This window comes from Protopterus annectens, chromosome 2.part1 (assembly GCF_019279795.1).
Source record: "Protopterus annectens isolate FY-2018-M chromosome 2.part1, PAN1.0, whole genome shotgun sequence".
NCBI lineage: Eukaryota > Metazoa > Chordata > Ceratodontiformes > Protopteridae > Protopterus > Protopterus annectens.
This window is the reverse complement of record NC_056729.1, coordinates 1,477,719,703-1,477,725,702: the sequence shown is the minus strand read 5'-3', so window position 1 is coordinate 1,477,725,702 and position 6,000 is coordinate 1,477,719,703. Positions and strand designations below refer to the sequence as shown.

The following is a 6,000-nucleotide window of genomic DNA, read 5'->3' as shown; positions in this document are numbered from 1 at the left end:
GCTGGGGTGCCTTCTGTGCAGAGCCTGCATGTCCTCCCTGTGGTCGCATGGGTTTCCTCCGGGTGCTACAGTTTCCTCCCACATTCCCAAAGACATGCTGCAGGTGGATTGGACACTCTAAATTGGCCCTAGGCATGAGTGCGTGCGCGTGTATGTCTTCTGTGGAAGGTTGGGCACCGGGCTGGCAACTTGACACCGTAAAACTCCTCTGCTAATTGTGAGCAGACAGGTGATCTGCTGTGGCGACCCCTAACCGGGAAAAAGCCGAAAGAAGAAGAAGATCCCCTTTGGGAAAAATCATGTAACCATGAATTACCACATAGGTGGCAGTACACTAAACACTGAAAGTGTGATAAGAGACTTAGGGACACAGGTGGACAGTGGTCTCACCTTCGATAACCACATTGCCACAACAGTCAGGAAATCCTTCTATGTGGCACACCTTATCACTAAGGGCTTTTCATCCAGAAAAAAGGAGGTCATTATCCCACTGTACTCATCCCTCATTACACTCATTATAGAATACAATTACCCGTTTGGTATGTACCTCTCAAGACATCTGCAACAAATGGAAAGGCCGCTGAAATACCTCATTAAAAGAATCACAGGCCGACTGGAGCTACTCAATTTTGAAATGTACTATCTAATTGTGAACTCTAATAGGATTCTAAGAATTGCTAATTACGATATAACTAGTACCAAGTGGACACCAACTTGGGTGGTCCTGAATTATAAGTATATCCTAAAGCTGAATATTAATCCTAAAGCAATACCCTTTCTAGGAAAAGATACTTTGAAATTATATGGGATTATGGAACACATTAAAACATATACATTATCTTTACAAAACTTATTTCAATCATTAGATCTGGCTCAATATATGATGGTCTTTCATTCCTTTCACAGGAATCCTAACTTGAGATTGAATAATCAGTTAATTGATCTCAAAAAGTTTCCATTAATAGTTAATTTAACTTTGATTGACATATATAAATATCTTAAATTTTCGGCTAATCAAATAAGACAAGAATTTAATTTACCTAAAAACTATCTTGTTATTTTGAGACAAATTAGAGAACTTTCTATAAGTTACTTTAAAAATTTCAAACCTGAAGATGAGATTATAATTAAATGCTCGGATTTGTGGCAAGCTCTCCAACAAGATATTAAATTTATAACAACAACAAATAAATTAATTAAAGAATTTAAATTTCATGATAAAGTTTTGTTGTCGAAATATTGGGAAGAGAAAATCCCATTGACAGACAAAAGTCATATGTTAAAAGCAATTGACTTGACTATAAAATCTATTTCCTTTCAAAAATTTATATATACCCAGATAATGATATGGAATAATGCATATTATACACATCTTAGCCTGCATAAATTTAACTCTAAAAACTCTCTAACTTGTCCATATTGTAAAAACCAACAGGCTGATCTTCTTCATATGTTCTGGAGCTGCAAATGCATATATAAACTTTGGAATTCCCTTAAGATACAACTTCAGAAGATGGGTTACCAAAGTACAATGTTGTCATGGAAATTCATGATTTTGCATATTCCTCTGAAAGAACTCCCTAGATCACAAAGTATTATATGTATTAATATCTTTTTATTAATGAAGTTTTATATAGCTACTAATTGGTTAGACCCATCTAAACATCATGGGATAACTTTAGAGTTTTGGCAATAAGCATATATTAGCGCACAAATTACTTTTGAATCAGCATAATAAAAATATTAATAACCCAAAAATTTGGGAACAAGTATTTAATATTATACTAGCATAATACTTCTAATTTGAATGTATTAAGTATTATCTATACACTTGAAGAGAACTTTGTAACCAAACTGTTTATTACTTGAAGTGATCTTAACTATTCTTATGTTTTTCTTGTATAAGTTAGTGTTTCACATGGAAGCATACGTGTAAATATTGTATATATGTTTTGGTGTTATTGTTAGTGATATTAATTAGTAGTTATTTCTAAATTTTGTTTTTGTTCTTAATTGTGTATGGAAAATAATGAAACAATAAAGATTTATTATTGAAAAAAAAAAAAAGAATCACAGGCCTAAAGCAGATGCCCTATGCTGACTGTCTAAAAAAAACTCCACCTATATTCTGTTGCATATTGTCTACTCAGAGGCGATCTCTGATTAACATACAAGGCTATGTCAAACCCAGAGCTGTCAGACATGCTACACTTAAAGTCCCAATCCCTCAGCAACACATGCTCCAGGGATCTAAACCTTGTCATCCCAATGAACAACACATGCTGGAGGGAGAGGTTCTTGACCTAGGGACTCCCCAGACTCTGGAATAGACTGCCCATACATTTCAAGCAGAGCGCCTCTTTGGCCCTCTTCAAAAGGAACCTTGATGATTGGATGGGAGATAGGAAATTCACCTTGGGGATCACATCAGTCGTCCTGCTAGACAGGGGTCCAGGGAAGTAAATACTGTGGGAAGAAATAGCCAGGGAATTGTTATGGCTAGGTTTGTACAGGCCCTAGGGCCGATAGCCTAGTACCAACCTATGAACCTATAACCTATTTACTGGCTTTGACCCATAAGCTGTCCACAGTGCAATGTGTTGTCATCTACCTGAATTGAGATAACTTTATGGGTCGACAGAAGGCTCCTAATGCTGCATATTCTGTTGTTGTAAAATGTTTTTGGAGGCTTGGAAGTTATAACAGGTTTCTAGGCATAATCACTGTGAACTGCATAATCTACACCTGATTTCAGCACAACATCAGCAGTTTAAACTGTCAAAATACATTTTTGAATCTTTCACCTTCTTGTGTTGCTTCCATTCCATTCTATGAACAGAAATAGAATCAGTGGTGAGTATTGACTAACTATATTATTCTTAATCCTAGTCGAGACAGTTACAGTAATATGTTTCCAATCATTTGTTTAGAAACATATATTTTGGTTGGTCTGTGATAGACCAGCATCCTGTCCAGGATTAATTCTCTGTCTGGACAGGCTCTGTCTTCCCTACAGCTCTGCAAAGGATAAAGCAGGTATCAGAAAAAAAGAATAAATTAATGAATAAATGAGTATTCCACAAAAATAAAAAAAGAAAGAAAAGAAAATGTCTGGTATCTAGAGCTTAATGGTGGGTATTATGTAACAGTGTACAACCTAAAATCTGTGCAATTATTTTAAACATTGCCAATTGTGAATGTGTTTGTACTACTTCTGTACTTTTAGAAAGTTAAATAGTTATTGTTTTCAATTTATATTGGGTTAAACTGATGCCTGATTTGTTGCATATTCATTGCAGAAGTTATAAAAATGGCAGGCAAGATGTAAAATGAAACAGGTGGACCCACATTTACTCTGAATTTCAGAATGTTTCTTTTCTGATAACAGTATAAACAAACAGTATATTTAGCAATGGAATAAAGTAAAATAAGGGACTCAGCCAGGATTTCTGAAAGTGTATATCAACACACCATTTCCAGAATAATAGTTGAAACACTGGTATTCCTTAAAGTGCTATTTACATATATCGCATGCACCTTCATTACTGGAGAGTTAAGGTATTACACAGTAAAAACTCTAGGTCTGGGTTTTTATTGTAGTTTTTATTTTTTTAATAGTAGGGAAAAATTCTGAAATGACAGGCTTAATAAAAAAAATGAAAAGCAGGTATTCTGAAAACAAAAAGGCAATTTAACAAAATGTAAAGGAGGAGATGTATCCAACTTCATTAAAGCCAAGTACACCTCGAGACTGGTCAAACAGTATGACTCTCTCGAACTACTCAATGTCCAATTAACTACAGACAAACCACCCTACCACATCATAGGTCCCCCATCATGAACCAAGGAAAGCATATTGCATACCTGGACTTACTGGAGTCACTTGCCATACAGCCAAACAACTTGGTCATGGGTGACTTTAACTATCCTTCCATCAACTGGGAAACATACATGACCACAAACATGCTGGCCCAGAGGTTCTTGGACTTTGTCATCACAAATGCTCTGGAACAATAAACCTCCACAAGGGGCTCAAATGTACTGGTCATAATACTCACCAACATGGGGGATCACTGCATTGCCCCCATGTGAAGCCCTCCCTGGTAAGTTCAGACCATAAATCAGACTAATTCAATATAACTATAACACCTGACACACCTTCAGGAACAAGAAAGCTTAAAAACTTTTCCAAAACAAACTAGCTCCTACTAAGCAATGGTATAAAAAGTTTCAAGCCCCACCCAAAATCATAGACAACACTGACTCCTAGGCAGAAGTGTATGCAAATGCCCTGTATAACCACTTAAGCAGCTGTATAGATTTTCCTGTAACTGACTGGATCAAAACCAGGTTTTCCTGAAAGAACAAGACACCCTGGTGGACCCCAATTATAAACAGGCTACATAACAAAAGGAAGAAATGAATGTCTAAGAACAAGAGGGAACTGACGCAACTGAGGAAGAATTCCCTCCAGAGCTTAAACAAATAATCAGAAATCTTGCCATGTCCTCCAAAGTTAATTCCAAAGCTAAATTGCATTCCTAGCTAAGGATAATTACAAGGCATTCTTTAACTGTGTCCAAAATCTGAAAGGGAATGCACAGCTATGTGCTGAACTGGTAGTGGACAGTACCATCCATACTATACCAAAGGAAACTGCCAATCTGCTAGCTGACAGATTTGGAGTGAACTTGACCCCCCCATTCCTACCAGCCATACCCCAAAGCATATCTGCCACCATCCCTCAGCCTATTATCTCTAGAGAACAGATCATATCTGTGCTCTCCAAGACCAAAAACACGGCTTCAGTGGGACCAGACATCATCCCTGTTTGCCTATTAAACAATCTAAAACATGACCTAGCAGACCCACTTGGTAACCTATTTAACCACAAACTGAGAACTGGCTATATTCTGGTGGAACAGAGGGCAGCATAAGTAATCCCCTTGCACAAAGGAGGGCCATCAACCGATCCTGGGAACTATAGCCACATAAGCCTAACTAGCCTCATCTGCAAAGCCCTGGAAAGAATTATTATGGACCTTATAAGCAAGGACATAGGTAAACTCCAAACTCCAGACCCAACCCAGTTTGGATTCATTACGGGTAGATCATGCTTCTTAAACCTGGTGGACTTCTTTGAGAAAGTCGCCAATGCCCTGGATGAGGGAAAGACAGTGCATATCACCTACCTCTACCTAGCCAAGGCATTTCACACAATCCCTCACTCAGGTATTATAAAGAAACTCTCCCAAGTGGGAGTTAACCCTTACATCACTAGATGGGTAGCCAATTGGATCACCGACAGAACACATACTGTCAAAGTAGGTTACTTCACGTCTAGCAGAAGAACCAGTCACCAGTGGCATACCACAGGGTTCTGTGCTGGGCCCTTTAATGATGATTACAAATTGGGTGCAATTACTGAGTCCCCAAACGATGTTAACATACTGCAGAAAGGGTTAATGCAAACAAATGATTGGTGCCAAAGCCACGGACTAAAGCTAAATGCAAAAAAAAAAATGCATTATTATTTCCTTTGGAAAAGCCGAATCCCCTGCTATTTTCACTATTGGCAGTACCTCATAAGTATAAACCCAGTAGTACGAGATCTGGGTACACAGGTTCAATCTGAACTTCGACCACCAAGTAACCACAGTGGCGAGAAAAGCCTTCAATGCAGCACATCTCATACCATTGCATCCAGATCTAAGGATGTTATAACTTCTTTATATTCGGCCCTCATCAGACCAATAATTGAGTACAATGCTCCCTTTTGCATCTACCTCACCAGACACCTTCAACAACTGGACAGACCCCAGAGGTTTCTCACCAAGAAAATACAGGGCTTCTAAACCAGGACCTACGTGGAAAGACTGAAAGCCCTGTCAGTGTAGTCTGTATCCTACAGGCTGCAAAAAGGCAACTTGTGGCTAGCCTATAGGGCAGTCTCTGACCCTGCCCTAATGGAAATGCTGCACATTTGCAAATCAAATGGCA

General features: G+C 38.2%; 1 protein-coding gene across 2 annotated transcripts in view; it reads right to left on the bottom strand.

The window, feature by feature from the left end:
* Positions 1–6,000, bottom strand: part of GABRD (gamma-aminobutyric acid type A receptor subunit delta) — a 583,111-nt gene that overhangs the window by 31,125 nt on the left and 545,986 nt on the right. The gene's annotated exons all lie outside the window — the stretch shown is intronic.